Here is a 12350-nt window from a genome sequence, read left to right as displayed (position 1 = left end):
AGTTTCAATACACCCTTTCTAAGCTAAGGAGCGCAGGACTGCATTAAGCATTCAAGGCATGGTCAAGTCATGGGTTTAAACAGTGGCGTAAAGATATTGTGTTCTCTATTCCACTCCTAATAGTTCCTACATTTGATGCGGATGGGGATTTTTTTGCTTTCTGATGGGTAGAAAAATTATGTTTGCATGTCTAATTCAGTCACCCATTCCTGAGAAATGTTAGCTTCACCTTGAAGAGGTACTGAAGTACAAAAGGCTAAGATAATGAAAGACATGAAGAGGCCATCATATGAGTTGAGTTTAAAAGAAACTGTACATATCACTGAAAGCACCAGGTAAGGAGCAGAGTTATTGAGGATAAAAGGCAGCGTTAGGACGAAGACGTAAATTGGGTTTGGACGTAAATCAGGCTTGGATATATTCAGACTGGTGATTAGAAAAAAGCTGGGGACTGGTTCTGGAACAGCCTCTCAACAGAAAGGGGGTAAAAAATGAAATTAGTTCCAAGATGGGGCACAGTCAGTTTGTGAAAGGCTGGTTGCCTGCAGTACCGGGAGATTCGTAACACAGGAAGGCCCCACCAAGCTATGCATTTAATAACATATGAGGTGCTTCACACCAGCTCCCTCTGCGGCTCCATTTAGGCCTTCTCAAGAGCGATGCTGCTTCCTTTCCTTTTAGGACGGAGTATGTTTCTTTGCACCTGCCGAAAGCATCCACAAAGAAGTGAAGGCAGAGGAAGCAAGACAGGCTGTAAAGCTTGCTGCTGGTTAGGTTTACGAGCCATTACCAGCTGAAGAATTAGCTTGGGCAGGTACATGGGAGTAGGAAACCTACATTAATCCTTCTACCTCAGAGCAAAGTGGTGGGAGGAGCAGGTTACATAATCCCTAACCATTTAAATAATTCAATACTTATTAAATACTTAAATCATTTAAGCAATTATTTATGGACTGACTAATCCCCTCGTTTATTGCTCCTTGTGCAGACAATCTCAGAGTAACCATTACTGCAAATACCTGAGCTTATAGTAGGTCAGATAACAGGAGTGTGGAACTAGGCACTGGATGGACAAAGAAACAGTTTTGGTTTGGGACAAGGGGCTTTTTGAGAGGGGGTGGGTGTTGACCAGCCTCAGCATTTATAAAACTTCAGACTACCACCACATTAAAGAGAAAAAAAAAAAAAAAAGCTTCCAGAAGTCTTCAGGCTTGCTGTTTTCCTTATCATTCCATATCTGACCAAAACAGTAGAGGACACATGTTGGAGAGTTAACTAGTCAAAGGTATTATTGTATACACTGGCATAATGCAGGCACATTTCAGAGAAGTGTAAGGCAACTTTAAGGCATTTCTTTTCTCTTGGGAGGTCAGAAAACTGGGAGGAGACATTTCCGTATGCTCAAAGAGATCCTGTCTCACAAGCAGGAACAGTAAAACTCTTCCTTACTAAATCACCAGTAGAGATGGCAGCTCTGATTCAAAAGAGTGAGACCAGTCCTGTAAATCTCTCTTTACCTCGGCTGTGAAACAGCTGCCAGTCTCTATAATATCACTGACAATCTCAGAAGATTCAGCCCAGTGACACTGGTTATAATGCTGTGCTTTGGTGCCAAAGTCATCCAGCCAAAATCCAGTGTCCAGAGGGGCAAACATTTAGAGCTGACTACAGGTAGATCTTGTTAAATAATCTTAAAACATAAAAATATGAAATGTGAAAAAATAATGTAAGTTTTCTATAAGGTGCATGGAAAAAATGCATATAAAGATTGTTCAAATTTTTTTATTTGATTACTTGGTATATATGGGCAGTGCACAAATACTTTTTTCTCAACAAAATTATCTTTTGCCTGTCATAGAAACACGCAAATGCGGGTTTAATAGCCAGCTATAGACACCTCACAAAGAAGACCCAGTTTTCATGTGAATGAAGAGAGATCAGCAGAGAGCAATGCAGCCTCCCTAAAGCACAGTGCCAGTAAATTAAAATTCTTGAAATATTGTTTGGAAAAAAAAAAAGAACAAAAAAACCCTCATGATTTCTGTTCTATTCCCACTGGGGCCATGTCACCTCATCATCAAGAATAACAATAAAATCAATTCATTATGTTCCATTGAAGGCAGCCTCAGGAGAGAGATCAAAGAATGAGAGGAAATGAAAGCTGACCGACTTTATCACCTTTGGAGTCAGTCCCAAAGATCTCAAATTAATTTAGATTGGTGGGGCAGTGCTTAAAAGCTGGGAAGTCCTTTACCAGTGCAGAGCCTCTATACAAACCAGTGAAGTGCTGTCATCTCCGGGGTTTTTCAACAAGCCAAACGTTTTTGCGAGCACTGAGCACTTCTTCCTTTGGCCATTTCAAGTTTTTTTATCAGAGACAGGGAGAATACTTCCATGTTTTCCTCTTGAATTCTGCAGGGAGCCATCTCTCTCTCCTGAAGGACCCAGTGGTGACATTTCTGCGTGAAAACTCTTCCCCCCGTGGGAGGATGCTGGCCGTCGGCCCTTCCCGCTCCCGGCACCGGCCCTTACCGGCCAGCCGCCCCGGGACAGCATCCTGAGCCAGCAACAGTGCCCGCGGGAATCCGGGGCTGCCTGCAGCGAATCTCTCTCTCTCTGCTCAAGAGAGCAAAGCAATTCCCCAAAGCTGCCAGCCACGGGGAGTTTTCCAGGGTCGCTGCAGTGCAGAAACTCTCCGGGAAGGGGCTGCAACCTGAGGGGGATGCTCACATGGGGAGCGGGGATCCCCCCGTCACCGGCTGCAGCGGGGAGCACAAAACCTGACCTCAGCCTCCCTTCCCTCATCCACAGCGGGGCCACAACAGCTCCTGGAGCTCCCTCACCCTGCTGTTTATTTTTGTCCCTTTCCTAGGAACTGGATTTCAGACGTTTGAGAACAGCCCTCTGAGCACTATTTCCCCCTCCAGTCTCCTCGCAATGCCTTATCGCGTTTCATTTTCAAACCAGATCACCATTTCCTTTTCAGCCTTTGTTTTAATACCCAGGCCCTGGACTCCGAGACACAAAACAGGCTCTGCAGCTGCCCTGCCTTATCCCAGGCCGAATTTCGCAGCATCCGTGGTACCACATGCCAGAGAGAGACAGACGAGCTCCTGACAGACACCTTCCCTTCCCTCACCTCCTTGGCAAGTGGCTGCTTACTGGAAACACCCAATTAGTCAGTGGATCCCATTAGCCCTGGTGATTCAAGGCTGTGTCATCTGCAGCTGCAGACGGGCACTGCCTTTTTCCCCTCCACTGCATGCAACTCTCCAAATGGCGTGAAGGTATTAAGCATCTCTGGCCTGATTTCTTAGCAGCCAGCAACGCAGAGTCTGAGCCCAAAAGGCTTGGGAATCTCTCTCAAAATGAGATGTGCTTGATACCTCAACACCTCCTGCATGAGCCATAGGGTGGTTTGAACTGTGTGTTTCAGAGAGGAGACGGGCTTTAAAGAGGCTGCCAGGTAGCCGGGCGTTCCTCACCGTGCGATCAAGCCCCACCACTGAAACCAGGGCCCTATGAAAGGACTCTCTTTTCAGCTACTCACTGAACATCCAACAAAAAATGAATTCCCTTGTTCAGTCCCAGTTCTACATTCAGTAGAGGTAAAACCTCATGAAAAAATTATGTTTTATGGAACAGTTCCCAATCTTCCAACTTAACTAACCACCTGAGGACTCCCACAGGGAGTCCCACAGGGACCGTACAAAGCTTGCAGCCACTACTGCATCAGCCAGTTTTGAAGGCTTAGCTCTGAAAGAAAGCTGCTCTGACAATCTAAGAGAAGACGCATTTATTGCAATCAAAAATCTGTACACTTCACAAGCAGTTTGAAAACCGCCACTTTCTTTTGTTAGCCACCTCACCATGTTGTCTCACTGGAGGGCAGCTAATATTTGTGGAGGGTCTCCTTGCCTGCTATCCCCAAAGCATGGTGGAAACTGGAAATATATCATCAATAAACCTAGGCGTGAACGGTGTGCTCCAAAAGAAGAAACTCTGTCCCCAGTCCATCTCTTTATCCACAAGCATTCAAATTTGGGTGCAAATAAAAAATTTCTTTGAAGTTGTGATTTTTTTTTTTAAAGCATCTGACAGCTGTTCCTGGACTTGAATGCGCCAGTCGTTTGTCTCGGCGTAGCTCTTGATGGATATATCCACATGATCAAAACCGCTTTCAAAAGTAAAGTGTAATCAGGCTGCTGGCAAGCTCAGAGGACAGAAGGGAAGAGAGACAGAAGGACTTTTCAACTGCTTTTCCTGGTGGTCAGTACAGCTGAGTGTCAAAGTACAGCGATAGTCTAAAGAAGAGATGCTGCCACTGGTGCATGCCAGCCTCGCCCGTAAATAAATAGCATTCATAGCATCATTTTCCTCTGCTATGAATCTGGCACTTTTCACCGACACTAAATTGATTTAAAACCTTCCAAAGGAAAAGCCTCAATGTTTAATTTCTCTGGCTAGCCTTAGATTCTTGGCCCTACTTTTATTTTCCATAACATCCAGTTTATTTCTTTTGATGCTTGTTACCCTTCAAAAATACTATTGTAATTAGATCATGACACTCTGCAACTATCTCCAAACTTAAATATTCCCTTTCATTTAAGACAGTTTATGTGTAAATTTCATAGGATTTTGAACAATGTTATCTTGAAAGTTGTGCTGGTTTTGGCTGGGATAGAGTTAATTTTCTTCATAGCTGGTATGGGGCTATGTTTTGGATTTGTGATTAAAACAGTGTTGATAACACCGGGATGTTTTCGTTACTGCTGAGCAGTGCTAGCACAGAGTCAAGGCCTTTTCTGCTCCTCACCCCACCCCACCAGCGAGCAGGCTGGGGGTGCACAAGAAGCTGGGAGGGGACACAGCTGGGACAGCTGACCCCAACTGACCAAAGGGATATTCCATACCATGTGACGTCATGCTCAGCATATAAAGCTGGGGGAAGAAGAAAGAAGGGGGGGGATATTCTGAGTGATGAGCGGCTTTTGCTTTACCTATTAAACTGTCTTTATGTCAACCCATGAGTTTTTGGGTCAAAACAAGTGACCATTACAAGGCTCTTCTGAAGGTCTCCCCCTTTAAGCCCTCTTCGTCTTAGTCCAGCCTAGTGTCTGGGAGCAAACACATGGTAATAGCATTAATCCTGTTCTCTGTTGAATAGGTTTGTTTCCTTCCTCTGCAGAACAACTCCCAACACCAATGCACCACTAGTAGGAAAGGTTGTGTATGAGCAGTAGTGCCAGAGGCTTCATCTCTTCTCATTTTTTGAGACAATGGGGTACTCCTCAAAATGCTGGTCCCACACCTCCCAGGTTGAGTACCCATCAGAGGGAATCCTAGCTCCTCCCTTAGTTTTCCCCTTCTGGAAAAGCAGTTCATACTGGAGGAAACTCACCCAGGCTTAACTCTCCCCCTAGAAAACTTAGAAACACTTTTGGCTGTTCTATGAGCAGGTGAGAGGGACTAAATGGGTGGTTTATACAATTCAACTAAGTACAATTCAAATTTTTAAAATGTGTAAAAACAATAGAAGTGCAAAGTTCCCAGCACCGAAACTGGCCTCTTTTTTCTACCATTAGAGGAGTTAAAGGGGATGCTCTTTTCAATTAACGATGGTAATATACCCAGTATGTCCCAGGGCCAAAATGCTCCTTCAGTTCCCGCAAGTACAAGATGGAAAGAATTTCATGAGACATTATCAGAAAGAATTCACAGTGAGATAAACACTTACTTCTTTCATGTGTTTTCATTCAGACTTGACTTGTCACTAATAATTATGACAGAGGATGTGATAAATGTCCGCTCAACATTTATAAGAACAATATGCTTTACCCAAACATGAGAATACACAGGAAAAAAGGCTAATCATAAACTAATTATTTCTTTCACTAATCATTACTGCTCTGAGTCACTGTTTCTATGAATTGCCTCTTTTTTTTTCCTTCAGGAGTGAAGCAAAGGAATAGTTCAGCCTTGTTTTGTTCCTTACCTTGCATCTTTTTCTTTTCATATTTTTATGTATTTTATTTCTCCTTGTCACGAGTATGTTGATGTTCCAAAACCTACGTTTGAATTCTCCAGCCTTCATAAATCTATTTAATGGCTAAAAGTGCAGCTAAAATACCAAAATGCTAATGTGCTTTCATTCACATAAAATGTAGCTCCTGGGAAGTTACATTCTTTTCATGGAGTTGGATGGAGCTTGAATGACAATTTATACCTGTGCTTTACTCCTCTTTCACCTGCCACCTTACCAGGGAGCGGAAAAGCTCTTCAGCCACAGCGATAAGACCTGTTCTTATTTTGGGCCTCTGCTTTGCTTTCATACTTCAGCAATGGGTGAAGCATCTTGAGCAGACCAACCTTCTTACCATTCCTGAATGCAAAATAAATATGATAGTTTCAATGTCTTGACACTCCCTCCTGCCAGGAGAATGAAAGTCACACCAACAGCCCTGGAGAGCAGGCACCACAGGTAGGAGAGAAAGGTGGTGAGGAAAACGACACAGGCTCTGTTGGAAGATTACAATTGTTGAACCAAATACATTTAGAAAAGTCAACGTTTCAGTAAGTCGAACATTTCCTTCATGAACTGTTGAGGTTCTTTCATCAACGGGTCTGTGTAAAACAGCAAAACTGAACAAACATTTTGGGGTGTTGTAATTGCCAAGAGAGTTTCACAAACACAGAATACCTGCGCTTCTTCTGGGTACATTTCATAGAGCGACGTGGACTCTCAAACCCACCTCCATGCCCTCCAGAAATGGGACCGTGTATCATGCTGGACACCTTCAGGTTTTCGTGCTGGCAAGTAGGGTTTCTGCATATCTTAGGATTTCATCTTAAAAGACAAATTCTAGATCCTGCAACTAACTGTGTAACTCCCATGGTACTGAGTGCTCTCACCTTCTCTTGGCTTCCTAAAAAGTGCAGGATTCTCAGCGCTTTACAGTAGGATCTCAGCAACTAGCGGGATTTAGTCCTTGATAGAAATCTACTGTTTCTTAGGTGGGAAGCTCAGGTCTGTCATTTACTTAACATTCAAGAGATGTGAGAAGTTCTGGATATTGCATGATCTCTGGGGAAAAGAAAAAAAACATCAACCACCAACAAATGAGCAGGGGCAAAATAACAAATTGCTTTTTAGAAGCTGCACAATCTGACAGCTACATAGCAATTTGGACAACACACATTGTCAACAACCCTATCTCCTTGGAGACTGGCTGACGCTGCAGAGAAATATTAGATGGGAAATTAAGGTTAACAAAGGGTTTCCTACTGTTGTTCCTAGTAATATAAGCACTTTACACATCAGTTCTAATTCTGTTGGACTGAGAAAAAGGAAATGGGAGAAAAAAATTTAAACAGAGACCCTCATTCTACTGCAGTATTAGCTAGCAGAAACCCCCATTAAAATTAGAGGTACCCCATCCTCCATAGACTCACATTCCCACCAGCAAATCACTGGTGCAGCCTTACCCTACCCTGGTTGGCTTGTTCAGAGGCAATCTTTTGCCTGTAATTGCTTTAAAGTTCCATGACTTTGCCATTCAGCTAAATTCAATAGCTTTTTTTCAGCAAGGTCTAGTTTCTTGTTCAGGTAGAAACACGGTAATGCCCTCAAAGACAGGACAAATTGTTTATCCAAAAGCCATCTCAGGCCTGATGCTGAGAGGCAATAGGCAAGCCCAACAAGCGGTGCCACTGATGCAATGCTTGCTCAGCACTGCTCATCACCATGTACATCAAATGTTTCAACTAAATATGAACTCCAGTCTCTTGATAACAGCTGTTCTGCTTTCCAGCAAGGCTCTGACATGAATCAAGTGAAAGACAAACATTCCCATTTCTCTTACATAGATGCATCAGCAGGAATGAAAATATTTCAAGAGATCTAGGAATTCATTTCCAGTCAGAACCTGCCTTTTCTGCTGTTTTCCCAAAGTACTGCAATATTGTCATCTTGCACTGAGAAATCCTCAGATGTTCAGAGATCATACTGCCAAATCCACATTAGCATGAGTGGTTATGGTTCTCCATGTTCTTACATGCTTGGAAAAAAAGGTGGTTATTTTGAAGTAGAAGCAGCACAGCATGTCATACTGGATCTTTCATCAGGACCCTGAGAAGGAGCTAACTGTACTCGGCCCCTGCACTCGGCACTGGTGAGGCCACACCTTGAATACTGTGTTCAGTTTTGGGCCCCTCACTACAAGAAGGACATGGAGGTGCTGGAGCATGTCCAGAGAAGGGCAACGAAGCTGGTGAAGGGCCTGGAGCACAAGTCTTCTGAGGAGCGGCTGAGGGAACTGGGGTTGTTTAGTCTGGAGAAGAGGAGGCTGAGGGGAGACCTCATCATGCTCTACAACTACCTGAAAGGAGGTTGTAGCGAGGTGGGGGTTGGTCTCTTCTCCCAAGTAACAAGCGATAGGACGAGAGGAAATGGCCTCAGGTTGCGCCAAGGGAGGTTTAGACTGGACATTAGGAGAAATTTCTTTACTGAAAGAGTGGTCAGGCCTTGGAACAGGCTGCCCAGGGAAGTGGTTGAGTCACCATCCCTGGAAGTATTTAAAAGACGTGTAGATGAGGCACTTAGGGACATGGTTTAGTGGGCATGGTGGTGTTGGGTTGACAGTTGGACTCGATGATCTTAGAGGTCTTTTCCAACCTTAATGATTCTATGATTCTATGATTCTAACATTTCCCAGGTCAGGCTCCTGTCTGAAGAGAAAAGGCTCTTGCCCTTCACCTCATTCACGTGGGGAAGAACGCATCCAACCTTGGACACTGAACACTTCTATCGCACTGGGGCCAAAGGGACCTCAAACATCAAGTTTTAAGTTCTGCTCTGACTCAAAGACTCATGGCCATCCTTGAGTGCTCTTTGCCACTTCCAGCTCTGCCTCACAGGGCTTAAAAGGTTTGCAGAAACTCAGGAGGGAGAAGGAAAAAAAAAAAGATATTTGCTTGTCTCTTTATGCGTAGAAAACAGACTTGACCTGTGCAACCTCTGCCATCACCATGTGTGTAGCCACTGCTGCCATGTACTTTCCTGATCCTTTTTATTGCATTAGCCTCTCACTTCATCTTGCTTTTGGACTGAAAGAAATTTGGAGAGGGACCCATCTATCTGTACAGTATAGCATATGCTGGGTAGAGAATTACACACCATGAGCTTTCAGGTGATCATTATCATTTAGAATTCAAGATATCAGAAGTCTGAAATTTTGTAGAACTTTTCTTTCTTTTGAGCAGTATAAGCCTGGTTTAAAAGAAGTGTGACAGAGTGGAAACAATGCAGCCTGGATAGCACAGAAATGACCTGCCAGTAGCAAGAGAGCTGATAAAATTCAGGAATTCTGGATCTGAAGGGGACTGTGAATATATTGGCCAATATTTCCTCCAAACCCTTCCAAAATGCCTCTGTCCCTGCCTATCCTCCTTACCCCAGCTCAAACTATATCATGCTCATCTACCCAGTTCATGCCTCTGCATCCCAATGGTCCTAATCTATATTCCAGACCATCTCCCTCCCTTCACTGTTTCCAGTTTTCCTTGTTCAGTCAGTCCCAGCCTCCCCTTCTCTTCAGCCACATATCTGACCCCAGCTGCCTTCCTACCCACCTCCCTCTTTGCTAGTTTCCTCATCCACCTAAACTGAATTTCCCCCCATTCAACCTCCCAACACTGTTTCTCTCCCCTCTTGTCACCTTTACTTACTGAGGTCCTTATTTTACCCACCCATATTTGGATAAGACAGCTTTCTCTTCCATACTACTGGGGCACAAGGAAAAGATCATGAACAGGAGAGCTGTTCTCCATCCCGTTCCCACTTCCAGCAGCTGCTCCCAGCTCAGCCCACAGCGGTTCAAGACACAGCCATAGGAGATGTTTTCCAACCCACCATAGACCAAGATGCTCTGCAGGGATGGAGGGTGCACATGAGGACATTGCAGGGCTGGAAGGTGGCCCGTGAGGAAGATATCTTCAGGAGACTTGAACTCTAAAAAGACCTGCAACTTTCTACCTCAAATTTGTGCAAAATGCAGATTTCATGGGGCTTATAACTTGATCAAGCCTGGAGAGATTTTTCACAAGGATGGAAAAGAGCCATCTTTGACAGAAAAGCAACATTTCCTACTGTATTTTGAATCTCTGCTACAAAACAGAGGGAAACATGGAAATGAGAGCATTAAAAAAAAGAAAAAAAGAAAAAAAGAAAAATCACTAAAGTAATAATACATTCTTTAAAAATTATGACTTTATCTTGAACTCTCCTTTGGGGAAAAAAAAAAATCCATTCTGGTCTCATTTGCTTATTACACTTACCTTATAGTAGCACGCCACATGGAGAATTTCAGCCTACGTGTTGAGCCTTGAGAACGTGAGTAGTAATTAAAAACAGAATACTGAGCTGCCAGGTATCACATGACTTTAATGATAATCAAAGCTACCAGCCCCACCTATAATCACATCTTTAAAAGAATAGAAATGAACCAGCCATTTCTAACCTCTTTATGTTCATTATTGCTACACCTTTTTTTTTTCCCTTCCCCTCATCTGCCATGCTTCTCCAGCTCCTCCCATCCCAGCCTGAGTACCTCGTGGAAAGACCAGTCGCAGCCTGGGTATAATGAGTGTTTTCTAGGACATGTACACAGAAGATTTCACTACAGCTGGCAGTTTAATGCTACGGCACATTGTACAATAACATAGTAATATTTTCAAGCAACGGTGTAATGCTCTATTCTTTCTGAATCAGTCAAGAGTTTCATTATCTGAATCCGTGTGAGAACACAGGAAGCTGTGTTTCCCCAACTCCTGAAATATCTGCCTCAGGAAGGAAGGTATATTGTCTTTTTGATGCCTCTGTTTTGCTTGTGAGGTGGTTCTCTGTGCTTGTTTTGCAACAGCACTACAAAAGCAAACCAATTCAAATCTCCTATGGAAATGCCATGTTTGCTAGACACAGTTTGCATCCTTTTAACTCAAGGATGACTGGATCTTGAGCATATCTTTAACATTATCAAAACCTCTATGGTCCTGGGAGCTCCAAAGTGTGATCTGTTTGAGCTGCAGTGGGAAATGAACAATATGAAAATGATTCCCTACATTTCAATCACCCCATGTTTTTGTTTTGAGAAAGGGAAATATACTTCCTGAAAGTCTTTCACTGAGCCCAGGACAAAAAAGAAAACCTACTCTAATCTCTCCTTTTAGTGTGTGAAAAATAATATCTGCAGCAAGGGATGATTTTTATGACCTCTGAAGGCATGAAAGCAGAGCTGAAATAATAATGAATACCCAGACTTCAATCTTCCTCGTTCTTTGCCTACACAAATCCTACTCCAGGCACCAGGAATTTGATCTGACTAATAAAACCTAAAGATATAGAGATTCAGCACAGTTAGGAAAGTAATACTAAGCAAGTGCAAGTCGCTGACATGATAAATCTCAATCCGCAACTGTAAATCATCAAAATATCTCTGTGAAGTTTAACTTACTGGATTTACAAGGAGGCTAGTTTTATAACACTTCAAAATAGTTTCTTAAAATTATGCTCTTTTTTCTAGTCTCTGCTCTTCCTTCCCTATCAACCAAATTCAGAGCAGCACTTACACATGCACGTACAATGAGCACACCAAGTCCCACTGGCATCAGCTGGGAAGTGAATTTGAGTTCACACCAATCTCAACTACCCCTTCGACTGCTTCTCTTGAAGAGTCCCATCCTTACTGACCTGCAGGGACCTCCCTCTGACATGTCCGTGTCCGGTCCCTGGGCCCTGACCCGCCATGCCCGTGCTTCAGTTTAGCTGCAGGAATAGACCCACTGGCTCACGAGCTTGCTACTGGCTGCAGTAGGCTTTGGGTTAGATCTGGGAAGATTGCTACTATAAATTACCATAAACGCAGGCTTTGAGAGAGTTGTCAGAAAAGGCTGGCAAGTCCCCTCCTGGGCATTGCTTCGGTCACCAGGGGAATAGCCAGAGGGGCAGACAAGTGCCCAAGGAGCAGGGCAGGGCAGGTAACTGAGTCCACCGAGGAGACATCCCCTGTGACTCTTTTCCAAAGAGCGATGCGATCAGAAAAAAGTCAATCTTTATACAAGGAAAAGGAGCACTGGGGATCCTGAGCCATACTACAGCCTGCCATGCAGACTGGCATTTATTCCTGTGGTGAGGACACAAGGCAGCTATAAGCAACAGCTCAGCCTTGTGCTCACCATTAATTTAGGAAATTTTATCTTCACCACATCTACTGTTCTCATATTTATTGGTGTGGGAGATTTGGCATGTTCTAGCAAGACTAGTGGGAAAGGATAATACTTGAAAAAGGTGACAA

Source organism: Calonectris borealis, chromosome 1, assembly GCF_964195595.1.
Source record: "Calonectris borealis chromosome 1, bCalBor7.hap1.2, whole genome shotgun sequence".
NCBI classification, from domain to species: Eukaryota; Metazoa; Chordata; class Aves; order Procellariiformes; family Procellariidae; genus Calonectris; species Calonectris borealis.
Note: the sequence above shows the minus strand (reverse complement) of the source record.